A 26,655-nucleotide genomic window follows, 5' to 3' on the forward strand; every position below is an offset into this window, starting at 1 on the left:
TTCCCAGAGCAGCTGGGGCTGCCCCTGGATCCCTGGCAGTGCCCAAGGCCAGGTTGGACATTGGGGCTGGGAGCAGCCTGGCACAGTGGGAGGTGTCCCTGCCATGGATCTGGATGAACTTTCAGGTCCCTCCCAACCCAAACGATTCCATGATTCCATAAGTTCAGGCCTGCCTACAGCAGCAGCTTAACTAAAGCCCTGCTTGTGCTCGTGGACATGGCTGGGAGCACCTGTGGGCTGGGGTTTATGGCTGGAAGGCCCCAAAAAGACATTCCATGGAATTCTGGGGTTTACCTGACTCAGCAAATTTTTACTTCCATAGAAAAACCCCTTTGGCTGGGAACAAAAGTGTCCTGGCAACTCCTGGTCCTGGTGAGTGTGCTTGGGGTGGGACTTTAGAATCAGGTGATTCCTCAGGGTCTCTCCCACTTGTGCATGTTTCCCCTGGTTGCAGGGTGAAGGGTTTTGGGATTTTGGGAGCTCTGAGGCAGAGGGGAACTCTGCTCCTGGGAGATTCTATGGGGCTCCCAGCAGGCCAAGGTGGGGATTTTGGCTCCTGCTCTTCCTGCTTGGCCCTCTGCATGTGCCGGTGTGTGTTTGATTCCTGGGAATGCTGTCTGAGACAGTCCATCCCAATTTTCTTGAGATGGGCTCTAATTAAGGCTGGGCAGGCACAGGTGGAGCAGACAAGGTGTGATTGTTTGCTCCTTACCCAGCTGGGTGTTCCAAAGGGAATTATTGCTGCTCCAGGTGCTGCCAGCTCCTCCTCTGACCCCAGGCATTCCAGATCTTCCGTCCTGGCTGGATTTTCCCTGTTGTTCAGCTGGATAACTGTAACAAGCTCAGGTTTCCCTTCCAGCTGAGCCTTTACTGAGGCAAAATTGAATTATTGTGTTCATTGCTCCTTTATGGGCTGATGAAGAGCTGTCACAGTGCACGGATTAGGCCTTGGACTGATGGATTTTTCCCTTTTTTTTTTTTTTTTTTTTAATTTCCTGAGGAATCTCAAGCCTCACATCCATCCCCTCTTGGGGTTTTCCCCCTAAATGAATGAGGTATCACTTGAGGTTGAAACCTAAACTGCTGCTCCCCTCCCTTACCCCCGAGGAGAGGTTGGACTCAGCTCATCCTCTTGCCTCCAAACCTCAGTGCCTTGGATATTCAATGACATTCCAGCCTGGACCACACCAGGAGCTCTGTGCTGGGCATCTCAGTTCCAGAGCTGGCCACTTCTCCCTTCAGTCCCTTCTGTCATGTGGGCTCTGCGGTGCTGGAGGGCAATGTTTGACCTAAAAAAATGAAGGAATTATTTTCAGATGTCCCCCAGGAGTGGCACTTCCAGCCCTGGCGAAGTGGTGGCATCTCAGAACAATTGATTGGAAGAAGTGGTGGCAGCTTTCCCAGAAACTGCACTCCCTGGCACGGAGCTGGGGGAGGTTTCCTTGCTGAGGAGGAGACTCCATGTGGGAACTGCCAGGGGACAGTGGGAAGAGGAGCTTGGATGGTTTTCAACCCCTTGATCCCAGGAAATGAGAATCCTGGGAACTTTCTGGCTCAGGTAGGGAGGAGGAATCAGTGGAGGAAGACTGGGAGCTTCCTGAACTTCCAGAATTTGGGGTTTAAGACCTTTTCTGAGCTCTCCTCACCATGTGCTGCACCAGCCAGGGGTTCTCCTTACCCAAGTGCCTTTTATTTCCATTTTAAGGTGGTAGAAAATAGCTGGAACTTGCCCTCCTTGTCTGTCCAGCAGCTCAGGACTCTCCAAGTTCCCTTTTCAGAGTGATTTGGAGGTGGATTTGAATATTCCAGCCTGCACAATTTGACAGCTGATTATCTGGGAACAGTAGTAGTAGTAGTAGTTGTTGTTGTTGTTATTATTATTATTATCATATTTATCTTTATTGTCTTTATCTTTATTGTTATTATTGCTATGATTATTTTGAGTTACTATCAAGTTATTATTGAGTTCCGAAGAAGGAGAAGGAGGAGAAGAAGAAGGAGAATAAGAAGAAAATAAGAAGAAGAAGGAGAAGAAGAAGAAAAGAAGAAGAAGGAGAAGAAGGAGAAGATGAAGGAGGAGAAGAAGGAGAAGAAAGAGAAGAAGAAGAAGAAAATTAGAAGATGGAGAAGAAGAAGAGGAAGAAGAAGTTGTTATTACCCCACTGGTGCTCAACAACTGGGAACCTGCAGGCAGTTCCTGATAAGAACTGGAAAGGACTGGGAGGGTTTCAGCTCAGGAGTTTGGGCTTTTCCCAAACTCCACAGGGATATGAGGCAGGAAACGTGCTCTGGGCAGGGATGGAGATCTGGAGCTCCTGGGGGTGAAATTGGGGTTGTGCTGCCTCATAATGGGAATTTGCTGAATCCCAAAGTTCTCTCTGGGTTCCTGATGGCAGGGGAATGATGCAGATAAGGCTGGGAATGGTGGAAAACTGTGGAGAACCACAAGGTCCTCCCGAGCCTCCTTTGCTCCAGGCTCAGCCCCTTTCCAGCTCCCTCGGGAATTCTCCAGCCCCTTCCCAGCTCCCTTCCCTGCCCTGGGCACTCTCCAGTCCCTCCAGGTCTCTCCTGCAGGACCAGAACTGGACACAGCCACAGTGGGAATTCCTGCCAGTGTATCTGCTGGGCAGGAGGGTGCTCCTGGCTGGGACAATGCAGGTGTGGAATCTCACTTTAAGATTTGCTCTGCCATACATTGAAATTCCCTCACTGGGACAATGAGGAAAACTGAAGCTTCATCTCCAGGGAAGTGCAGCATTTCCTACCTTTTCTGTGTTCTTGTTTCTGTACTGTCTTTTCCCTTGTGTGAGCCCAAAATATTCCACACTGGGAGGGGAAGTGGAGCTGTCAGTGCATGGAAATCGGGAGCCAGGCTGGAAATGAGCCTGGTGCTGCTGAGGAAGGTATGGAAATGTCCCTGTGATGGGACAGCAGTCCTACCTGAGGTGGCAATGGAACCACCAGGGCTGGCCCTGGCTGCTGGATTGCACCAGGTCAGGAAATCCAGGATGGAAGGGAGGGTGTCCAGGCTGGAAGTGCCGTGAGCTTGCAGGGTTGGGAAGGGCCTTTCTGGGAGTTTGGCTCTGCACCCACGTGTGGGAAACCTTCAAACCTCCACCCTGGGAATTCTGTTGGTGTTTGTCCCTGGCAGAGGGATGGTGGGGACGGAGCAGTATGGGGATGATATTCCTGGATGTGTCCTGGAGCTCAGGGAGGACAAATCTCTGGGGCTCCAGACACAGAGGGTGTTGCTGGAATTGTTTTGAGGTGAACGGGGGCAAATGGCCAAGTGCTGGGTCCTGTCCTTGGGTCACAACAAGCCCAGGGAGCTCCAGGCTGGGCAGAGGGGCTGGAAAGCTGGAAAAGGCCCTGGGGGTGCTGGTGACAGGGGCTGGACACGAGCCCAGGGGTGCCCAGGGGGGACAAGAGGCCGCTGGCAGCTGGGCTGGGTGAGGAATTGTGTGTCCAGCAGGAGCAGGGCAGGGATTGTCCCTCTGGGCTGGCTCTGAGAGGTCCCTTGAGGGCTGTGTCCAGTTCTGGTCCTGCAGGAGAGACCTGGAGGGGCTGGAGCGTGTCCAGGGCAGGGAACAGAGCTGGGAAGGGGCTGGAGAATTCCTGAGGGAGCTGGGAAGGGGCTGGAGAATTCCTGAGAGAGCTGGGAAGGGGCTGAGCCTGGAGCAAAGGAGGCTCAGGGGGGACCTTGTGGCTCTGCACAGCTCCTGCCAGGAGGGGACAGCCGGGGGGGTCGGGCTGTGCTGCCAGGGAACAGGGACAGGAGGAGAGGGAACAGCCTCAGGCTGGGCCAGGGCAGGCTCAGCTTGGCCAGCAGCAGGAATTTCTCCATGGAAAGGCTGCTCAGGCCTTGGCAGGGGCTGCCCAGGGAGCTTTGGAGTGCCCATCCCTGCAGGTGTCCCCTGGAGGTGGCACTCAGAGCTCTGGGCTGGGGACAAGGTGGGCATGGGGCACAGCTGGGACCGCATGGGCTGGGAGGGCTTTTCCAGCCTCAGGGATTTGGGGATCGTGTGGAATTTCACATTTTTAACCTCTCTTCTCTGTGGAGCGGAGAAGGGCCCTGGCCTGGTCTGGCAGCAGAGCTGGCTCAGCCTGGTCCTGCTGTCACTGTTTGTTATCAGCTCATTATCAGTTCTCTTGCTGATAACAGCTCCTACACCAACCTAGGCTCTCTGGCCTTTGGGTTGCACCAGAAATCTTCTATTGAAGAGTTTTTCACATGCCATTAGAGCCCCAGAGGGCACGAAGTTCCTAAGCAAGACCATCCCACAAGGTTTAGCATTTCCATGAACTCTCCTCTGCTGCTTCTGGGATTTGCAGTCCTTGAACTCCATCAACATTTTACCTCCGACTCATGCTTGACCTGGAACTTCTCCAGAGGCTGAATCATGCCTTGGACTGACTCTGCCAGGCTCGGTGGAAATTTTAAAGTAGGTTACTGGGGATGTGCATTTAGACTTCACCATGTGCTGGGTTTCTGGAGCTGCCTCATCTCATGGAAGGCCCCAACAGGACTGGAAAAAAATGTGTGTGCTTCCCTCTTCCTTATCTCCAGGAATATCCAGACAATGATCCTGGTTTTTACAAAATATGGTTGTGCTCTTTGCCCCGGTGAGTTTCTGTGGCAGAAAATGCCCCGGGCTGGTTCTGGACCTCTTTGGAAAGGATCTCCTTTCACTAGTCCCAAATGGATGGAGCTGGAATCTCCTCCAGGGTGTGCCTGTGGCTCCTCAGGGGTTTTCATGTGGGTATTCATGTGGGTATTATCATCTGAGCAGCAGCAAAGCACCAATCTGGTGAGGAGTGAGTGCTTTTCTCCGACAGAATTGAGGTTTTCAATCTTGCTGTAATCCTGCTCTTAAACCTCATCAGCCAGGATGACTTTTTAGTATCATTTGTGTCCAGAAAATTGAAATCTAGAAAATAGCAGGGTTTTTTTTCGGGGGCGAGGAATGAGATAAGAGAAAAGCCATTAGTCTGCAGCCTGAATTGTGGCCCTCTCATCCCACACACTTGTGCACAGTCATGCTGCAGCTGGAAAACCAAATATCAGGATGGGAGGCCTTTAGTAAATCACTCATCAGGTTTAAACTCGGAATTAAATCCATTTCTGGCCAATGTGTGACACCACGGGAACTTCATGGGCTGCACTTCAAGGGCAAATCTCAATTTTTGCTGCATTTGGCCACAAAGTTTGGTGCAGTTCAGGCCTTGTTCCAGTGTCGCTTGGATGGCACAGGGATCTTGTTCTTTTCCCTTTGTGCTCCAGAATTGTTGGCTCAGAAGGGAAAGAGCTGTGTTGGCATCCAGGTGAGCTGTGCACAGATTTCCTACTGGCTGTGAGTGAATTTCACTGGTGGGGAAAAGTCGGCTTGGGAGAATCCTAGAATGGAGTCATGGAGGGTTTGGGATGGAAGAGTCTGGAAAGGGCATCCAATCCCATCTGCCATAGCTGGGGATGCCACTCACTCTCCCAGGTGGCTTTGGGCACTGCCAGGGATCCAGGGGCAGCCCCAGCTGCTCTGGGAATTCCATCCCAGCCCCTGCCCACCCTGCCAGGGAACAATTCCCAATTCCCAATCTCCCATCCAGCCTTGCCCTCTGGCAGTGGGAGACATTCCCTGGGTCCTGTCCCTGCATTCCCTGGAAATTGTCTCTCTCCAGGTTTCCTGGGGCTCCTCCAGGCCCTGCAAGGCCACACTGAGCTCAGCCCAAAGCTTCTCCTGTGCAGGTGAACAATGCCAGCTGTGCCAGCCTTTCCTCCCAGCAGAGCTGCTCCATCCCTCTGCTCATCCTGGAGCCTCCTCTGGGCTCTCTGCAGCAGCTCCACGTGCCAATGTCTGTCATCTATGTGGGACAGTGTGTCTGTACCTTAAACCAACAGAAAAGTGTCACCATCACACCAAGACATGGAGGGCAAGAAGGTCAGGACATGCCCAAATCCCTTCATCTTGTCTCCCTGAACCCCATTCTAAAAAGCCCCAAAATTCTACTTTTTCACCCTGTGTTAATTCATCTACCACACCACTCAAACCCTTGTGGCTTGTAATTCCTCATAAAGAGTTGGCAACCTTTTCCATGGGCTAAAATCGAAGCCACAGGTGCTTTTGACTTTGTGCCAAGGTCTCCCAGCCCCCTGCCAGGGTCTGGAGACAGCCAGGGCAGCCAGAGGGATGTCCTGGGTTCTCACAGGATCTCACCTGTGGGGGCACTGGGGCATAATCCCAATCCCAATCCCTCTCCTGATCCCCAGCTGGGGCTCAGCCCAGGGCACGGGGGGCTCTGGGCTGGGGCAGGTCCAGGTCCATCTCTCCTAGGGCTGCTCCATCTGCTCATCCCAGCCTGGATTGATCCCGGGGCTGTCCCAATCCACGTTCAGCACCAGCACTTGGTTTTTCCCAAAGGATGCCAGGCCAGGGGCTCCTGTGGGACAGGGAGGAGCTGCTGCCAGTGAAGTGCCACGGGGAGCCATTCCTGCCCCTCTCCAGCTCTGCCCAGACACTTTCATCGCTCCAATTTCCTAACCAGGGAACGACATTGTCTGCCCTGCCCTGAGGGAAGTGTTGTGAAAATAAAGGAATGGGAATTGTGAAAATAAAGGGATTGGAGTTGTGCAAGGCCAGAGAAGCAGCTTTCCAAAGGTGTTTATTCAAATACAAATACAAATATGTAGGGCAGTAGAAGCAAACACTCCCAGCAATGCTGGGCCTCATTATTCCAAACTCCATTTAAAGCTCTGGCTGCCTTTCTGGGCTCCCGAACAAACTGAGGAGTGTTTAGGCCTTGGAAAAGCCTTGAAATGACACCCAAAGAGGACTCAGTAAGGAAGTGAACAAGTGTACATTTAAGGATGTGAGGAAGTTTATTGTGGCAGATAAGGACTCTGTTTGGAGGCAGTCAGAACTGTGTGCTGTAAATAATGTTTGCTAACACTGGATGGTTGTGGGAAAACAAACTGTGGAAAAGTTGTTGGGAGAGTCTGGCTGGTGCCACGTGTGGAGGGAGCATGGGCTGGAGGAACAACCTCCCAGGGTTGTGTCATTAAAAGCTCTTATCTGAGGGTGTTGATGGGAGAGAGGGAAATGAGGCTTCTGCAACCCCGCTGTGGGTTTGGAGAGAGTCGCTCCCTGGGCAGATTCCTGGGTTGTTTGGGAAATAACAGGAAAGGGATTGTGTGGCAAGATGGAGCCAGGTGGGGATAGGGCTCTGCTCCCAGGGAACAGGGACAAGGGGAGAGGGAACGGCCTCAGGCTGGGCCAGGGCAGGCTCAGCTTGGCCAGCAGCAGGAATTTCCCCATGGAAAGGCTGCTCAGGCCTGGGCAGGGGCTGCCCAGGGAGCTTTGGAGTGCCCATCCCTGCAGGTGTCCCCTGGAGGTGGCACTCAGAGCTCTGGGCTGGGGACAAGGTGGGACTGCATGGGCTGGGAGGGCTTTTCCAGCCCCGGGAATTCCAGGATTCCATGAACATTTCACTGCTGAAATGGAGGAGGTCTCCTAAGGACGTGTGTTTTCTCTAAGATTTATAATGAAATTCACTTGGACTTTGGTGGCAGAAGATAAAACCATGACACGGATAAATCGAATTTCAGGCTTCTGCTAAATTTTCAGATCCTGGGAATAGCAAAGCTCTCCAGAGGGAAATTCCTTCCAGTGATATAATGATTCACCAACTCCAACTCTCCTCCTGGGAAACAGCAGCACAATGAAATCAGCTGAACCTTTCAGAACAAACAAGAAACTGAATTTTACCTGAGTTCATTGCCTGTCACGCCAAATTTCATCCCAAATTCCTGAAGTTTGTTGAGGTGACAGATCCAGAAAATCACGTTTTGCTGTTGCACTCCTTGGCAGCTCCTCCCAATCTCAGTTGGACTTGGTGGATGTTGGTTTCTTTTCCAGCTTCCCCCTCTGCAGAACCCTTGGGATTTGAGATGCATTTCAGAATTTGGCCTTCCAAACTCAGGGCACCAAGTGGGCCTGGCTGCCTCCCAGGCCATGTGTGTGAGAATTGCTTTTTTATTCCTCTTTGGAATGTGGTCAATTTATAAGATGTCCCCACACCCTTTCTCTGCAGGAGTCACTTCATTTCTTTGTGAGCTTTGCTGTTAAACTGTGCATAATTTGGGCTTTTTACTGTTCTCCCCCTGCTTCTGAGGCTGCTTTGTGAGTTTTGAAAAGATGCTAATTTTCCTTTTGTTGTTTTCTGTTGACCACTTAATCCTTTCCCATTCCAATTGTTTTTCTTATTGCTCTCCTCCAACTTTTCTGTTGTTTGAAATGTCTGTCATCCCAAACTCCCCTTTGTTCTCCCAACAATGATTTTGGGAGCCTCCCTGCTGAGGAACATTCCAAATGTGTGTGTGGCTGTGGATGGGGGATTTTGGCCTTCCCTGCTCTTTGATGCCTCTCCTTCCTTCATCTGGGCTATCAGCAGATCCCAGTAGCTCCAGCCCTTCCCTTGGAATCTGACTGCCAGGCAGAATCACCAGCAGCTGGATGGCCCTCAGACTCCACCAGGGTGGGTTTATTTTATCAGTTTGGGGCTGACCACGACTCCACTTTAGCTCAGAAAATGAACTGAAGTCTCCCAAACCTCCCAGCAGCTCACATTCAGGAGCTGTGTCCTTATCCTTCCTACCAAGTGGAAGCAATCCAAAATCGTGACTCATTCCCTCAAAAAGAATGGAGAACAGGCTGAAATGCCTGGGGGCATTTTCTGATCAGAGGGGAAGTCCAGATATTTATCAGGTACTGAAATATTTTCATTTCAGCTCAAAGAATTTCACCTCAAAAGACCTTGGTCCCTCACAACCATCTCCAAAGGTGTGGGAATCACAGCTGGGGGGAATTCTGAGAGTTTTGGGGTGGTAAGGGCTGGATCTTAAAGATATTTGGATGCCCAGGGTTAGGTAACAGCAATATTATCTCCCTGAGCCTAGAGTGGAGATCCTTATCTCGATTCCAATCCAGGCTCTGCAGGAATTCAATAACTGAAGAGCCACTGGATGAAAATGGGACAGGGATGCTCCATTATTGTCTCCAGGTGGATGAGTGGAAGTGCCAGACAGGAGGAGAGGATTTAGGACTGTGGCTTCTGCAGGCACAGAGAAGCCTCTGTAAAGAGACAGGTTTTTTAGGATGGGTGGAATTCAAGGAATCTGCTTGGAATTTCTTGGAACCTTCTGGGAAACTTCTTGCTGTTGGATTCATTTCCATGGATATTGAAGCAGTGGGATTTGAAAGTCTTGGTACCCACACCAAAATTACAGCTTTTGTTCACTGCTGTAACAGCTCAGCATTTCCAGGTGGATTTTATCCTGCGTGGATGTGGCTTAGGAATGGGAATCACTGAGCTGGTCCAAAAAATGAGCTCCTTTAGGAGAATTCATCACCCACATTTGCCATTCTCACCCAAAATAGTTTGATTCCTTTTAAAGGAAAATTTGGGATTGGCCATGAGGCTTTTAAATGTGTGACCTTCCACCAAACCATCTTGGACAAGAATTACTGAGGGAATGCTCCAGAACACCAACCATTCCATCCGGGATCTGCCTCTGGGGATTTGAGCTGGATTACTGAGGGCAGATTCTCACTCTCACCACGGAAAACTGGAAATCCTGGGAGAAATCCAGTTTTTCCAGGGCATTTAAGTCAACAGCTGGGCTTGGAGCAGCTGAAATTGGGTGGTCGTAATGACATCTGCTCGCTGCAAGGCTGCAGTGTCACAGAATCATGGAATGGTTTGGAAGGACCTTAAGGATCATCTCATTCCACCCCCTGCCATGGAAAGGACACCTTCCACTGTCCCAGGCTGCTCCAAGCCCCAGTGTCCAACCTGGCCTTGGACACCTCCAGCTTCTCCTACCCCAGTGCCACACCCTTTACACAACTGGAGACCTTCCACCTGCAGGGAAAGGTTTTTCTCCTTCCCTGAAATTGTGACAATTCCTTAAGGAACATCCCAGCCCTGGTTTGGACAACTCGGAGTCCCAGGCGAGAAGCAACAACTTTGCCTGGAGGAAACTTTTAACCTTGAGGGTGTCTCTGAGCTGGTGACAATCTGAGCTTTCAGGAGAACCGAGCAGCAATTTCTCTGGGATTCTGGCTCCATGGGAAGGGATTTTTCCAGGACACGAGGTTGGGAATCACTCCCTGCTGCAGCTCAGGAGTTGTCCTGTGGCAGATACGATCTTCCCTCAGTAAATTCATTAAGTGCACAAACACAAAGACTCCCTTTGGACAATTAGGACCATGAGGGAGGGGTTGGGAAGATGATTGCTGCCTCCTGGGAAGAGATGAAAGCCTCCAGTGGGAAAGAGAAGAGATTTTTCCTGATAGATCTTCAGATTAAACCCGAGGGGCTGCTTGAGCTGGAAGCCTGCCTTCTGTTTTGTATCAATAACTGGATTTCAAATGCTTGGCTCCCACTCCTGTTTGTAGGTAATGGTTCTCTGTTGAGCTCCCTCTGCTTTCTTGGAGGTGGATTAGGACATAATTAAATATGAGGAACTCTAACGAAAACCATGGATCTATCAAAGCAAATTAATTGCTGGGTCTGGTTTGGAGCTTGGGAGAATCACTGCAAACAATGGATTTGTTCCATCTTCTCTGAGTACTTCACTCCTGCCCTGTCTATTTACAGCAGAATCCTGGGATTTGCTGCAAGCAAACAGAAAATCATAATTTTCTTGTGCAAACACAAAGGAGAGGGAGCTCCTCGTGTTTATTCATGCCTCTGTGGCAACTACTTGGTGTAAGGTCTACTTAAGCCTCTCTTTCACTACTAGAGTTGGAAAAAGGAGCCTTCTTGGAAATGAAAAGCAGGGAATTTCTCTCCTATTGCAGCTGCAGTCAGAGTTTGTTAAATGGCAAAGAATTCATGCCTGGCTAGTGGGGCATCACTAAAGATTCACTGAGTTCATGCAGAGACAGAAATTCAGGAGGAATCAGAGCCAGGGGTGGGTCTGGTCCATGGCTCCATGGCAAGTCCAGCTGCTGGAACCTGGCACTTCCTAAGGCTCCCCACGGAATGGCAGAGCTGCTCTGTGGGACAGGGCAGGGAGAGGTTTCTGCCAAAGACAGATGTTTAAATATAAGAAAAACTGAAAATTCAGGCGATATTGGGAAAGATCTTCGTGTTTTGAGATGAATTTGGAGGTGAATGAGTTTCCACTGCCCCATCTTTCCTGTCCTCAGGCTTGGCCCATCCTTTAGTGATTGCTACATCTGGAGAGGCTGAAGAGCAGCTGGAACAGAACCAAAGGAGGATTTGGCTGCCCAAAATCCAATTCTCTCAGTTCCTGTGGTTGGTAGAGTTCGGGATGTGCTTCATGCACTCAGAGTGTGTGTTAATGAAGGGCTTTGGAGCTGCCCTCGTTCCCTTTTTGGCTGTTTCATCGTTTGAAAGGAGAGGGAAATGTTTACTCCCAACACCACGAGCCCTGGACAGAGCAGCTGGACCCTGTGGTGGGAGGGAGGAGGAGCAGGGGAGCATCCACCTGGATTTCTGCTGCTCTTGGACAGCTCTTGGCATGCCTGGCTTTCCCAGAGGAGCAGCAGCCCAAATGTCCACACTGGGTTTGGGTCTCCAAAGACTTGAGGAAATCTCCCATCCTTGGGCTGCTGGCAGGGATAGGACAGTGGGACAACCAGCACTGGAGCTTTTCACCACGCAGCTGGCAAACCTCTGGGAATTCTCTGGCCTTTCCATGCGAAAATGAGGGCAAAAAAAATTCCACTCCAATCCTGGATGTGGTTTTGCTTTCCTCAGTTTGTTTGTTGAGTCCACTTCCCTGGGTGAGTGCACACTGAACACAATATTATGAACAGAAATATTATGAACAGAATGATGAGCAGAAAGCTCCCTGAGTTCTCCAGGTTTCCTCTCACTTTGTGCAAACAGGGATAAATTTGCCATGGAAATCTGTGGGAGGAGAACCAGCCTTGAACACTGAATTATCAGCTGTTCATAAAGACCAATTCCATTGATTATTTCCCCTTTGGCATGGTGGTAGTTTGTGCTAAAAGCACTCCCAATTCAACCCAGTTTGCAGAGATGGGATGTGACCTCCAGCATGGAAAGCCTGGTTGATGGTGAATGATGAAATATTCTGGGAGAAGATTCTTCCCTGGCAGGGTGGGCAGACCCTGGCACAGGGTGCCCAGAGCAGCTGGGGCTGCCCCTGGATCCCTGGCAGTGCCCAAGGCCAGGTTGGACACTGGGGCTGGGAGCAGCCTGGGACAGTGGGAGGTGTCCCTGCCATGGCAGGGGTGGCACTGGGTGGGCTCTGAGGTCCCTTCAGCCCAAACCATCCACAATTCCACATTTCTCCAGTTCATCTGCAGGGCTGTTTCCCCCTTTGGTTGGTTCTCAGATGATCCATCAGGCACAGCTGCAGCTGCAGTGCCATCGCTTCCAGGAGCATTCCAGGGGAAAGCAGGGGCCAGGGCAACGTGTGGCCTTTCCAGCACCATCCTCTGCTCACCTGCAGGCTCAGACTTCAGTTGGAGTCCCAGAATCCCAGAAGGATTTGGGTTGGGAGGGACCTCAGAGCCCACCCAGTGCCAGCCCTGCCAGAGCTTGTCCCCAGTCCCTCTCCAGCTCTCCTGGAGCCCCTTCAGGCTCTGGCAGGGGCTCTGAGCTCTCCCTGGAGCTTCTCCTCTCCAGGTGAGCAGAATAAGAATAATTCAACAATTTAAAAGCGCATTTTTATGGAAGGCTCCTCATTCCTGGAATTTGAAAATCAAAGTAGCTTTTTCAATTATATCATTGAATTTACTTTGTAAAAATATAAGGCTTTGATTCCATCTTCTTGTCTTCCACAGGGAAAACAGAGCTAAAAAGTCTTGACTTTGTCTGGCAGCCTAGATTTACACAAACCGTTTGTTGTGAAGCTCGTTGTCATCTGCCTGCCTGAATATTTGGGATTATATTTTATTTCTATTGTGGAAAACTGAAAAAGAATTAATGGAGAGGTTTGAAAAATTCAGTAGAAGACTGAAAATTAATTAAACTCAAATGAATTAAAATATGTGTGTTTAGGAAATATGGCTTTTTTAACATAAAACCAACTTGGAATTCCAAGTGTGTCCTGAAAAGAATCCCTGGCTTAATTTCTACTGGAACACATTAGTTCAGACTAATTTTAGGCTGGCTCTGGGATCTAGAGTGAAAACCTGCTGCCCAGCATGATCCTGGACACGGGAATCAGGCTCCTGCTCCCAACTTCCTTTTGGAAAACCTCTCCCTGCCCCTTTCCCATCTGCTGTGCCTGGGGAGAAAACCTGGATGCTTTGAGACATCCTGTGTTGGTTTCACTCCCTGAGAAAAATGGGATTAGGGAAGGAATAGAATGAAGATATTTTCTGGGACCACTGGGATTTGCTGCAGGGGTTTGTGAACTGAAGAAGGTTGGATAAAATTGTTCCATGTGTTTTTCGCCGTGTGAGAGAAATAAACGGAAAAGTGGTGTGAAAAGCTAATATTCCTGCCCAGGATTCTGTGGTGTCTTTCCCTGGAATTCTCTGTCATTTCTGTTCTCTCACAGCATCATCATTACTCCCCTACATTGAATATTGGGAAGAAATTCCTCCCTGGGAAGTTGCTGAGGGGCTGGGATGGAATTCCCAGAGCAGCTGGGGCTGCCCCTGGATCCCTGGCAGTGCCCAAGGCCAGGTTGAACACTGGGGCTGGAGCAGCCTGGGACAGTGGGAGGTGTCCCTGCCATGGCAATAGGATGATCCTTAAAATGCCTTCCACCCCAGACTACTCCATGGTTCCACATCCAAACAACACCTTGTGCCATAATGTCCCTGGATCCACCACATCTGTTCCCATTTTTAAGGCTGGAATTTCAGTAACTTGGCCCAATTTGTTCTTGCCAAGCCCAGTAAAACTGCTCAGGATCATCTTCTAGTGGGAAAATGAGAGTTTTATTTAGTGGGAATTTCTGCTTCCCAGGGCTTCCTGTCTTGCTGGCAGCTCTATAATTCCCCTCATTTTTCCAGGGAAGTGCTGTGCTTTCTATTTCCCAGCTACTCAAGGCTCCCAGATTCCTGGTGCTGGCTCCTCCTCATGCCAGGGATTTCCTCAGATCCTGATGATTTGGAAATCCTTACTTTGCAATAAATCCTTAATTGCTTAGAAATCAATAATCTGTTAGAAATCCACAATTTGTTAGAAGCCCCTAATTTGTCAGAAATCCATAACTGGTCAGAAATCTCCTTGACCTGTGTTTCCCACCTTGGCTTTTCCTTGGGAATATTAAATCCAATGTTAAATCCTCTCTGTGAACACACAAAATACATTCCCATAGATCTGACACCTCTGTGGAATTTCCCACATTCCTGCTTGGAAAAGCACCACTTTTACTCCTCCAAGTTATTTTTATTGCCTTTAGCCCTCGTCACTCAACAGTCCCTTGGATTCCTGGCCTTTTCCTTCTCCATTCCCTTGGATTCCTGGCCTTTCCCTGCTCCATGCCCTTGGATTCCAGGCCTTTCCCTGCTCCATTCCCTAATCCTTAGCTCTGTTTTTAATCCCGTGATGTGTATGAGCCCTGTTTGATGTTCTGGCCACTGAGGGCTCCATTTTCCATCCAGAGGTTGCATCCAGGCCTTTCTCTGGAATCTTGTGGCTTCCCAGTGCACTTTTGATGGAGTCTCCACCACTATTCCCAATTCTCTTCCCAGAAACTTCACCTCCAGCTGCTGGACTCTGATCTCCTGAGGTCCATTGTTTCTTTGCTGCTGTTCCCACAGCTCCTTTTCCTTGGAATACTGAACTCTGTCCCTTCATCCCAATTATCTCCCAGTTTGTCACTCGTCCCTCACTTGGAACTGAGCAAAAAGGCCCAACCCAGCCACCCCAACCTTCTCCAAATCCCATCCCAAGCCGCACTCAGCTGCTCCAGGCACTTTCCCCACTGAATTCCTTGTGCAAGAGTTTTCCGTGTCCCATCAGATATTCCTGGGAAAACTCCTTTGTCCCTCTCCCCTTTTAAAAGTGGTTTTTAGGAGCTTTTAAAAGTGAGATTGGTGCCATTTTCCCAGCTCTGTTTTTAACCTGATGTTCAACAATCTCTCTCTTTTTTTTTTTTTTTTTTTCCTTTCTTTATGGAATCATGGATCTCTCTCCTGGATGAACCTCCACAATTATTCCTGCCTCTCCTTCCTGTAGTGCTGCTCTGATTTTGTTCTCCCAGTGATTTTTGACCATGTTGGGCCTTTAAGGAATGATCTCCCCTCTGGATAATCCAAATCCTGCTCTCCATCGTGTCCCTGAGCTCCCCAAAGCCACAGAAACCCAGCAGGAGCTGGTGTTTATAGAAATTAATCCCTAAAACTTCACTTCCTCTTCTTTCCTGGGGTTTGTTTTGGTTTTGTTGTTGTTTGCTTTGTAACCCCCAACGACACAAAAAGTACCCTGGATTATCCCACCAAAATTCCTGCAATGAAAGCTCTCTAATCCCAGCCCTTGGCTCCTTCTCAATTAGCAGATTCCTAATTTAGGGGGAAACTGCTCCTTTTGCTTCTGCTTAAATTCTTGGATGCTTAAAAACGAAATCTGATTCCAGGCTGGGATGGTTTCCTCCCACTGTGGATTTCCCAGCTGTGATTTTGAAGAGCTGCACGTGGGGCCAGGCTCTGACTCTGCTGTGGGCAGCGAGGGCAGGGGAACATCCCTGAAATCCTTCACTTGAGGATAATAATCCTGCAAATGAGGATCCCAGGCCTCAGGGAAGGCAAATGGAGCTCAGTTTCACCAGGAATTTCCTCTTGCTCATGGTTGTGGTTTTGGCCAAGTCAAGTTTCTGTTTCCAGATTAAGAAATCTGGTGATTCTTCCAGATTTTTCTCTGTTAAACAGAACTAGAACAAAAATGTCCCCTCAGAGCATGTCTGGGTGTCCCTTTGTCACCTCTCTCTTCCTCTGGGATTATTTTTGATCTCTTTTCCATTCTTACACTGCTCACAATATTTTAAAACATTTTAATTTATGTTTATTGTGGATTCCTTCACTTCTTTTTTTTCACCCTCTTTATTTGCTTCCCACTTCCATATTCTTGGAATCAGCCTGAGAGGATAAGGAATCATGGAATGGTTTGGGTTGTGATATTACAGATCATCCCATTCCAACCCCAAATACAATCACCTGCTCGGAATTGGGGCTGAATTTAATCCCTCCCCTTCACAATCACCTCCAAAACGCTTCAAGCACAGCATTCCTCACTTTGGGATTGCACTTGGACCTCAATCCTATAGAAATAGGAAATATCTCAAGGAATTTTAAGGACAGGCTTCTTAACAGGGCGTGAAGGACACAGGGTGAGGGGGTTAAATTAAAAGTGAATTCAGATCAGATATAAGGAAGAATTTTTTTGCAGTAAGGGTGGAAGAACGCTGGAAAAGATTGTCCAGAGAGGTTGTGGATGCCTCACCCACATGGATGGAGTTTTAGGAACTTGGAGGTGTTTCTGTTTATTGCAGAGGGGAGGTTGCACTAGAAAATCCCTTCCAAACCATTCCATGTCTTCCTCTTGGTGAGGGATGGGAAGAGAAGCCTTCCCAGGTGTGTGGAATCAGGAATGTGGGTGGATCCACCTGGGAAAAGGGGAGGAATGTGGGGAAGTGGCAGCAATTCCCCAGGCTTTTCCCCTCTGCCTGAGGGATGGGGAGGTGCAGGTGGGGAAAGGCAACCCTGTGGCCATGTGGGAATTAGGATGAGAGAAAAATTGGGAATGAGAAGGGCAGAGTGGGGGAGGGTGAGAGCTCAGACTCAGCGCAGTGTCCTTTTGGGAATTTCCAACTTCATCCTAATCCTTGTTTTCCCTGCCAGGGAGTGCCTGATGGGATTTGAGTGTCCTCAGTGGGAATTTCCATCTCAACATGGAACCACAGAGGAATTGCCCAGCTGGGCCTCCTGGATGCAGCCCTGGGAATGGGATGATCCTTATGGGGGTGTGTGCTGTGTCCAGGGATCCCAGTGAGTCAGGAGTTGGACAAACCCCTCGGGAACACATCCCTGGATGAAGGAGCACACGGGTGAGTGCTGCTGGGGGATGTCGGGATTGTCCCAGCTCAGACTGGTGGCTCTGGTGGGGACAGGGATGTTCTCTATGTTCCAGGAACTGGGGTGCTCCTGCTCTGCCAGTCTTGGGAGTAGCACCGTGTGAAAACCCCAAAATTGGAATTTCTGCTTCCCCGTTGTCCTGCATGCTCAGCTTCGAGCTGGTTCAGAGAATCACAGAATCCTGGAATATCCTGAGCTGGAAGATGTGGAAACCCAGGGCCCCGGGAATATTTCTCTGTCTGCTCTGGGCTGTCCTGACCCCCAGGGGAGCACTGACTTTGACCCTCACTCATGGAGAAAACTTCCAAAGCCTCAAGGGAAACCAGAAACCACAAAAGTGTGAAATAGACTGTAGAGAGTGGTGTAGTGTGTGACTTGGGTGAGAAATTTGGGATTTAGGATTTTTAGTAGGTTCTAGATGGGTTCAAGATGGAGGGTACAGGGTGTTGGCCCGAGTTCCCTTCTTCTTCCTCTTTCTTCTTGGGTTTGGGTGGTGTCTTGTAATTGGGTGGAAAAATCTGCATTGTGGGTCTGTAGGGGTCAGTTATTGGGGTAGAAAGGGAAATAATTTAGGAGTCACTTTTTAATTGGGTAGCTCAGTTTTTGATTAGACTTAAAAGGCCTTGCAACACGAGGTCGTTGGCCATTTTTGTGCTGTTTTCCTGCACACAGAGTCTGGTGCAGACGGCGTGCTGAAGTTTTGATAAGATAACAATAAACAGAAGCTGCAGACAGAAAAAGTCCAGTGCGTCTCTGGTTCCTGACACAGAACTGCTCCAGGAGGGTCTCCCCTGCCAGGGGAGCCCCAGGGAGTTGCCCAGCTTGGGTTCCACAGACTCACAGGAAGGGACCCCCAGGGATCCCCCAGTGCCACCCCTGCCCTGCCCTGCCCAGACCCCCACAACCCCACCCTGGGCATCCCTGGCAGCGCTGTCCCAAGGCTCCTGGAGCTCTGGCAGCCTCGGGGCCGTGCCCATTCCCTGGGGAGCCTGGGCAGTGCCAGCCCCCTCTGGGGAAGAACCTTTCCCTAAAACCCAACCTAAACCCTCCTGGCCCAGCTCCCTGAGTCCCATCAGGCCACAGGAGCAGTTCCATGTTTGATCAGCCTGTTTGACACTTGGGGACAAGGGACTGATCCCAAAAGGATTAAAGGTGAACAAGCTGGAGGGGTTTGTTCTTTGAAAAAAGTGGTTCCTAGAACACTGGGAGTTGACCCCTTATTTGTTCCATTTTTACATTAAGCTGGGAAAAGTAAATGGATTTTCCAGTGCAATAGTATTTATTTTGTTCCAGCCTGTTGGGAAATTCACCTTCCCAAGGAGGTGGAGCAGCAGAGATGCAAACACTGCACAGAATTCCTTGCTTGACACCTTATCCTGTGTGCTCAGACATCCCAAACTCTGGCAATGTTTCTTTTTACAATCACCAGAAGTCTTGCTGGACGTTAAAATGTTATTCTTCCACCCACTTTGCTGACAGCCAGAAGGTTCCTTTCCTTGGAGGAGAAGGGATCTCAGGAAGGATTCTGCCATGGGCTACAAAACATCAAAGTCAATCTTTTTCCTACTTCTCTCCCAGAAAACAGCAGCCATGAAATGGAGCCCCTGGATGCAGAGCTGCCTTCAGGGCAGCACAAGCTCGTTATAACAGGCTAGAACAAAATAAATATTATTGGATTGGAAAATCCATTTACTTTTCCCAGCTTAATGTAAAAATGGAACGAATTAAGGGTCAACTCCCAATGTTCTAGGAACCACTTATTTCAAAGAGCAAACCCTCCAGCTTGTTCACCTTTAATCCTCTTTGGATCAGTCCCTGTCTGCTCTGGAGATGAGACTTCAAATTCAGCAATTTTCCTTTGCTTTCACTGGACTGGGAGCTGGGATATTCCAGGATGAGCAGAGGGATGGAGCAGCTCTGCTGGCAGGAAAGGCTGGCACAGCTGGCATTGTTCACCTGCACAGGAGAAGCTTTGGGCTGAGCTCAGTGTGGCCTTGCAGGGCCTGGAGGAGCCCCAGGAAACCTGGAGAGAGACAATTTCCAGGGGATGCAGGGACAGGAGCCAGGGAATGGCTTCACACTGAAAAATTACAAGTTTAGATCAGATATTAGGAAAAATTTCCCCCCTGGCAGGGTGGGCAGGCCCTGGCACAGGGTGGGCAGAGCATCTGGGGCTGCCCCTGGATCCCTGGCAGTGCCCAAAGCCAGGCTGGACACTGGGGCTGGAGTGGCCTGGGAAAGTGGGAGGTGTCCCTGCCATGGCAGGGGTGGGATGAGGTGATCCATAAAATCCCTCCCAACACCAACCATTCCGTAATTCCATGATGTAGGAAGGCAAAACCAGCCCTGAGCAGGGTTAGAGAGTGCCTTGAAGCACAGTTAACCCTCCCTCATCAGATACTTCCAGGCTCCAAATTCCCAAGACCATCAGGGTTTATGTCATTCCATGGGAATGACCTCGGCACCACAATATTCCCTGAGCAGAGGCCACCAGAGCAGATGGGACATTTCTGTCTGGATGATGCTCCTGGAAAGAGGATGGAGCATTACTGAGCAATCCTGATCTGCTCTGCCACCCTTAAATACAGTTCTAATTCAGGTCTGAGTTTGTCTTAACGAAGCTGGGCTCAGGGTGGGCTCAAGGCCTGTGTGAGGCACCATTGGTTGAGTTTTTTGCACCCCAGCAGCATATTCTGAGTTTTTTCTGGTTCTTACGTGAATTATGGAAAAGAAAATCCACACAAAAATATCCCAGAAACATCTGGAAAGAAGCTTCTCCATGAGAAAAGAGCCCCATCCCCACCAACACTGAATTTTACTGGTGCCCAGCCCGTAACTCCTGAATGATGAGCCAGGAGTATTTCCCAAAGGGCTCCATTGATTTGGAATTCTCCCTGGGGTTTGCCATGGTGTCCCTGAGGTGTAGGATTGGTGGCCACCTCCTGCAAGGATTGTCTGTGGCAGCACATTTCTCTCTCTCTCAGGAATTTTTCATAGAGGTGCACAGAGAGAAGAAAGAGAAAACAATTTCTATTTCTGCTCCTTGTTTTTCCCATGTGGAATGTGTTTGGAGAATTGTTTACCTGGGGTGATTGCTTGGTTGGATTCTGGTGAGGATTGTTTGAGCTGATGGCCAATCCAACCCACCTGTGGCTGGACTCTCAGAGAGGGGCACCAGTTGTGAGTTAGATATGGTAGTTAGAAAAGTAGGTTTGCAGTTTCAGTATCTCCTTTAAATAGTGTATTAATGTGTTATAGCACAGTTATAATAAAGAAATCATTCAGCTTCTGAGCTGGAGTCACACATCAGCATTTCTAACCACCAAGTTCACCTGCATTTACAATAATTGTCCCCACATTTTTTTGGGCTTCTGTTGCCAGGGCCTCACTGCTGCCACCTCCGAGGGTCCCCTGAAGGATCAGCAGCTGCAGGAGATGGTGACAATTTTTCCAGAGGCAGATTTGGGCTGGAATTGCACCTTTTCTGTGCTCACACGGGGCTGCTTTCCTGGCAAACACTGGGAGCGGGGATGGCTCAGAGGAGCTCCCCGCTCTGCGTTCTGTGCCTGTGAACATCTCCCAGATGCTGAGCACTGGACAAATTTAGCTCTGCACAGGGGATGTGGCATCCCAGCATGTACTCAGGGTTTTTCTGGAGGGAATGGGGAGGCTGGGATTATCCTGGACAGAGGAGGAACCACTTGATGTTGTGCTGTGAGAACCATTTCTCATGTGACCTCTGGAGTGGTGGTGAGGGCCAGGCAGGAGCAAACAGCAGCTAAATTTGGCAGAGGCCTTAAAAACATTTCCCATTTTGTTTGACAAATGTCCATGAGATGGGAAAGAATTCTTCCCTGCCTATTTGGAAACCTCAGCCCATGGAAATCCTTCTCCAGCACTGAAGCCGGGTGGCTTTTCCAGCAATTTCTCCCAGGCAGCACATCCGTATCTCCATCATTCGCTGTTCTGTTTTTGATTTGTGTATCCTCAGGATCTCCTCTGGAGGTCCTAGCACAACAACCAGCCCTGGTGGTTGCTTTGAAGTTGCACCTGGCACTTCTGAGTCATCCCAGCAGGCAAGGCTGGAGTTGGGAAAGAGCTGGAATGTGCAGCTCGTTAGTTTAGCGCTGATGTTTTCGGGTCGGTGGAGACGGCAGGGAAATGTCTGAAGTGCAGGAGGTACCTGACATGGGGGAAGATTTTGCTTTTTCCATCTCGTTGGAGGCATCCAAAAGTGTCCTTTTCTGCTCCATTGGCTTTCCATGGAGGCAGAATTTGCCTGGTGAAATCTGTGAGGAGTTTGAGCCTTTTCCAGCCTTTTCCTGGTGTCCTGGGCTGTACCCAAAGCGGTGTGGGCAGCAGGGCAGGGAGGGGATTCTGCCCCCCTGCTCTGCTCTCCTGAGATCCCACCTGGAACAGTGGCAACAATCCTGGTGCCTCCAGTGTGAGAAGGATGTGGAAGGTGGAGCAGATCCAGAGGAGGCCACAAAATTCCTAAAGGGACTGGAGCAGCTGCCCTGTGGAGCCAGGCTGGGAGAGCTGGGAATGTTCAGCCTGGAGAAGAGGAGGGCGTGTGGAGTCCTCACAGAAAATTCCAGGTTCTGAAGGGGCTACAGGGAACATGGAAAGGGACTTTTCATCGGGAACTGGAGGGACAGGAGCCAGGGAATGGCTCCCACTGCCAGAGGGCAGGGCTGGATGGGAGATTGGGAATTGGGAATTGTTCCCTGGCAGGGTGGGCAGGGGCTGGGCTGGAATTCCCAGAGCAGCTGGGGCTGCCCCTGGATCCCTGGCAGTGCCCAAGGCCAGGTTGGACACTGGGGCTGGAGCAGCCTGGGGCAGTGGGAGGTGTCCCTGCCATGGCAGGGTGGCACTGGGTGGGCTCTGAGGTCCATGCCATGCCATGCCATGCCGTGATTCCGTGAGCGTGGCTTTGTGTGCATCCACATCTTTGGGGTTTGGCCAGCACCAGGTGGGACCTGCAGGAATGGCCAGGGGTTGTTTCTGTCAGGGATATGATGACAGTGACCCTGACATCCTGAGGGTTTTCCAAGCCCCTTCCATGACTGTCTCCTCCATCACAACAGGGATATCTCCCACTCCTTTCCGCTCACCTGCTCTTCAGGCAGCATTGAACCAAGGAGTTGTTCCTGTAGAAAATCTGCTCCAGGAGAGCAGGAATGTGAAAGTTCTGCTAAAAACACTTCTTTTCCCACTAATACCTGTGGATACCACAGGATACCTGCAGGGTTCCAGGGATTCTGCCCTACCCTGTGTGATGCTCCTGCTCTCCCTGAAATCCCCAGACTCCAGGCCTGGCCCACAAACTGCAGCATTCCCAGGCTCCTGCAGGATGAAAGGCCCTCCACGTGGGTGAGTTATCATTATTTGTTATTATCCTCTCCCTGATCCACTCGGGAAGACAGATGTGCATTCCTTCTCCCCCTCCCTTCCCCGAGAACTGATGAAACATGAAAATCACTTCTTAGGGAAAAAACAAACAAACAAACAAACAAACAAAAACCCCAACCCCCCCCCCCAAAAAAAAAAAAAAAAAAAAAAAAAAAAAAACCAGAAAAAAAAAAAACCCAACCACAAAGTCACCACAATTCATCGGGAGCTTGTTGGTTCCTAATCTCTGAAAATGAGCCAGGTCAAACAGCCACAGCTCCTCTGATAAATTGTTATTCTTGGGGATTTCATCCTTCCATGGAAAAGTACTGGAGCTCCTCTTAGCCTGGCAGCAGCATCCAGCAGTGGAAAACTGGAGAGCTCCAGCTGCAGGGAGAGTGTTCAGGGCAGGATTTTTACATGCTTCGGCTCCTTCTGGCTCCACACACGCTTCCCTGAGGAAAACAAGGCTGGCCAGCCCGGGACCTCCTGTGCTGTGCACGGAGGAGCTGCTCCTCTGGAATGAAGTGCTGAATGAAAGAAACAGGAGGAAAAGTGAGCTCTGTCTGTGGAGTGCACAGCTGGAGAGACAGGCAGGTTGGAGAGGGAGTGCCTGGGAATTCTCCCTCCAGCAGAGCTTAGGGATAGAGCTCCAGTTGAATTCCCTCTCCCTTTGAGGTGTTTATTCCCTTATTCCCACTCCCTGCGGTGGCATTTAACAAGCCCTGGAGCCAGTTTTCCTCCCACCCTGGGGGCTGCTGAAGGGAGGAATTCCCTGCTGGAATTTCTGAGGGCTGTGACAGCAACAGGAGGCACCAGGACTGTGGAGCAGGTGTGGATCGTTCCACTGCTCCATGGAATCTCCAGAGGGTGATTCCCAGTGAAAGTGCAGGTAAAAGGCTCCGTGTTCTCCTTTTGGCTCTGGGAGGTCTCACCTGAGTGGGAGAATCAACAAATCCCAGAACAGTTTGGGTTGGGAGGGATTTTAAGGATCACCCAGTGCCACCTCTGCCATGGCAGGGACACCTTCCACTGTGCCAGGCTGCTCCAGCCCCAGTGTCCAGCCTGGCCTTGGGCACTGCCAGGGATCCAGGGGCAGCCCCAGCTGCTCTGGGAATTCCATCCCAGCCCCTGCCCACCCTGCCAGGGAACAATTCCTTCCCAAAGCCAGCTCTCAGTGTGCCAGGCCTGTCTGTTTTTCCAAACACTCCTTCCTCCAAGTTTTTGGGGTGCTTCCCTGCTCTGGAATTGTTGGCATTGGCAGCAGCTCTAGCCTCTGATGTGTTTGTGAGCATCCCCACAGCCACTGGGGGTGAAACCTGGGTGTGCTCCAAGCTCTCCTGCTACCCCAGGACACTGTTTGGATGCCAGAAGAAGTAGGGAACATCCAAAGGGTGCCAGAGCAGGATGCTGCCAGTTTTTGTTGTTGATTCCCTCTCGTGACAGGCACGAGGATGTGCATGGACAGGTAGAACACAAGAAGCTCTCCTGCATGTCCCACATTTTTAAAAATCTTGGACCATTTCAGTGGTTCTGGGTCAAGCAGCCGCCTCAGAGTGGTGTTTTTGGGGAAGACTTCCCTGGATGAGTTCAATCATTCCCAAGAATAAAAAGGATGTTGATTTCTCCTGCATTAAAACCAAAATGATTCCAGAGGTTCTGCTGAGAAGTTTTGGTGTTTCCATGCTTGGATTTCACAGTGGGATGCCATGGGGTCAGGGCCATGCCTTCTGCTGTTTTTCCAAGATTAATTGCCCCTGTTTGTCTCACTCCCAAAATTTGACAGATGTGTGTAGCCAGTGGAGAGATTCAGAGAACCCATCCCTGCGGAATGTTCAGACCATGACTTCAGGAGCTCAGGAGAAGTTTGGAGGTGGCTTGGGAATGCTGCCATGTTTGGCACGGAGGCTGAGGGCAGAAAAAAGGGACTGGGGCCTCCAGAAATTAAAATGGAGGGATTTTTCTGGATTAAGACTTCTTCCCTCTTGTAGGACTGTCCTTCCACTCCCTTTCCCCCTCTAACAAGAACATGGATCTGCATTGGGAGTCTGTGAGTCACCACGGCTCATCCTCAGTGACTGGAAGTTATTCCCAAACCAGCCAAAAGCTTTTCCCTCCGTGGGACCAAACCTGGCCTTCATTTTGAGTTTGAAGAGGACCAAATCCCCAGCGAATCTCAGGGGGGAAGATTCAAAAAGCTTTTTTAAAAATTTCTTTAGCCATTGTGTCCGTGTCCTGTTACCCCAGATAATGGTGTTTTGACTAACTGGGAAGGCAGTGGAGCTCTCCACCTCAAAACAGGGCTCAAAAATTCCAGTGTAGAGCAAAACAGATTGGTTTGGGTTTTGACCCTACAGTGGGATTCAGCCTGAGCAACGTTCTTCCTGCTTTATCTCCACAATAAACATTGGAAACTGCTCTTGCTGATAGGATACCTGGAAGCTGTTTTGTTGTTGGAGAGCTCCAGAGCCTTCTTTTCCTTATTTATGACCCTGCCAGGAGCAGGGGTGGCTGGGAGGGACAAAGATCAGGGAGCTCTGCACTCCTCAAGGCTATTCCCATTTGTTTCATTCCTTGGTTTTTTCCACCCTGGGGACTGATAGCCCTTCCCTTGCGGGTTCTTTTCTACTCCTTCATCCCACCTCAGGAGCCTTTGTGTCCTAAGGGCAGCCAGAGGAATCTTTATTGTGTTGTGTCATTATTTACAGGCCCAGTGTCTGCTCAGTTTGATTCATACCTCCAGTTAATGCAAATCTACCTCCAATTAATGCAAATTTACCTCCAATTAATGCAAATTTGCCCTCAATCTTGTTTAATCTCCTCCTGCCAGGCTCACCCACCTGGCTGCATGGTCCTAGAGCAGATCTCCTGCTGGTTGATCCCAAAACTCCCCCTATTTGACACGTCCTAAGAGCTGCCTGGACTGGTGAGTGCTGAACTACTCCAGAGCAAGATTTAGGAAATAATTTTGTTTTTATATATATATATATATATATACATACATATAAAATACCAATATATAAATAATTATATATATAATTTTGTTTATATATATATATAATAGATATAATTTTGTTTATTTTGTTAATTTTGTTCCTGGTTTTTGTGTGTGACCTCTCCTATGAAGTCTCTGCTAATCAGCAGACGTAAAAATATGATTTATCCTACTTTAAGGAGCCATTAAACATGGAAAAAACAAGGAGCTGTGTCTTCATAGGAAATGAAAAAAGTTGGGAGCTGCTTCTAAACACTCCTTGCCCCAAGCTGCCATTGCAGGAGTTCCATCCCATTTCCCAACTGGGAAAAGCAGGCAATAAAAGCACCTTTTATTGGGAATTGCCTCTGCAGGTCCTCAGTGTTGGGAATGTGCCCCAGCACAGGCTGGAATACCTCTGGGCACCCCTCTGGAATTGCTCCATGTGGATTTAGAAAGCACTTGGACACTTTTCAGGCAAAGGCACGAGGGGTGAGTTGGGTTATTCCAAAAAGATGGGAAACTGCTGCTCCTGGCACTGCATCCTGCCTGTGCTGAGCCCACACTGCAGGCAGGGAATGTCAGGCACTTCCAGGCTCAGGAGGTTTAAAAGCCACTCAGGTCTCCAAACTGCCCATGCTCATGTTGGAGTCCTCCACATTCCAATGAAATTTACGTCCAATTAAAATAAATTCACACCCCAAATTTTGTCCAGTCTCCTCCTTCCAGGCTCAGATCCCTCTGCTCCTTGCAGAGCTGCCACCTAGATGGGAATCCATGGGTATTTCCCTGCCTTCCATCCTTCCCATTCCTTGGAAAACGCTGTCTCATCCTTAGGAACGTGCTGGTGAGGAGTGGCCTGGTTTTAATCTGGCTTTAATTTGGCCAGGTTTGAAACTTGAATAGTTCCAGTCTCATGCTCAAGTTTTTCTTCGTGGAAGCTAAACAGGAATATCTGAACAAGAATCTAAACTGGGCAAACTGGTGCATATTAAGCAAAAAAGTAACATTTAGAAATGAAAAGTAGCATTTAAAAAAAGAAAAGTAACATAAAAGAAAAGAAATAGTTCACAGACAAGTAGCCTCTGCTGTGGTACTGGACTGCTGATTTTTGCTAAAAGCAAAGGGGCAGGTTTATAAAAAAAAAATATGATCCATAGCATAAAAATAAAGGAAAAATGGATATATATATATAAAATATATATATAT

At 49.5% G+C, this 26,655-nt stretch overlaps 1 long non-coding RNA gene across 2 annotated transcripts; it reads right to left on the reverse strand.

Moving 5' to 3' along the window:
• Positions 1-1,047: 1,047 nt before the first annotated feature.
• On the reverse strand, positions 1,048-9,642 carry LOC137468118 (uncharacterized). 2 transcript variants are annotated; one of them, XR_010995764.1, is made up of 2 exons: positions 7,761-9,642; positions 1,048-1,289 (listed from the first exon to the last, which is right to left on the reverse strand). It is a non-coding gene; the product is annotated as an uncharacterized lncRNA (long non-coding RNA). The 2 variants fall into 2 exon arrangements; XR_010995765.1 differs by lacking the exon at positions 7,761-9,642 and adding an exon at positions 2,159-2,522.
• Between the last annotated feature and the right edge of the window lie 17,013 nt (positions 9,643-26,655).

The sequence above is a fragment of the Anomalospiza imberbis genome, chromosome 2 (assembly GCF_031753505.1).
Source record: "Anomalospiza imberbis isolate Cuckoo-Finch-1a 21T00152 chromosome 2, ASM3175350v1, whole genome shotgun sequence".
Classification (NCBI taxonomy): Eukaryota; Metazoa; Chordata; class Aves; order Passeriformes; family Viduidae; genus Anomalospiza; species Anomalospiza imberbis.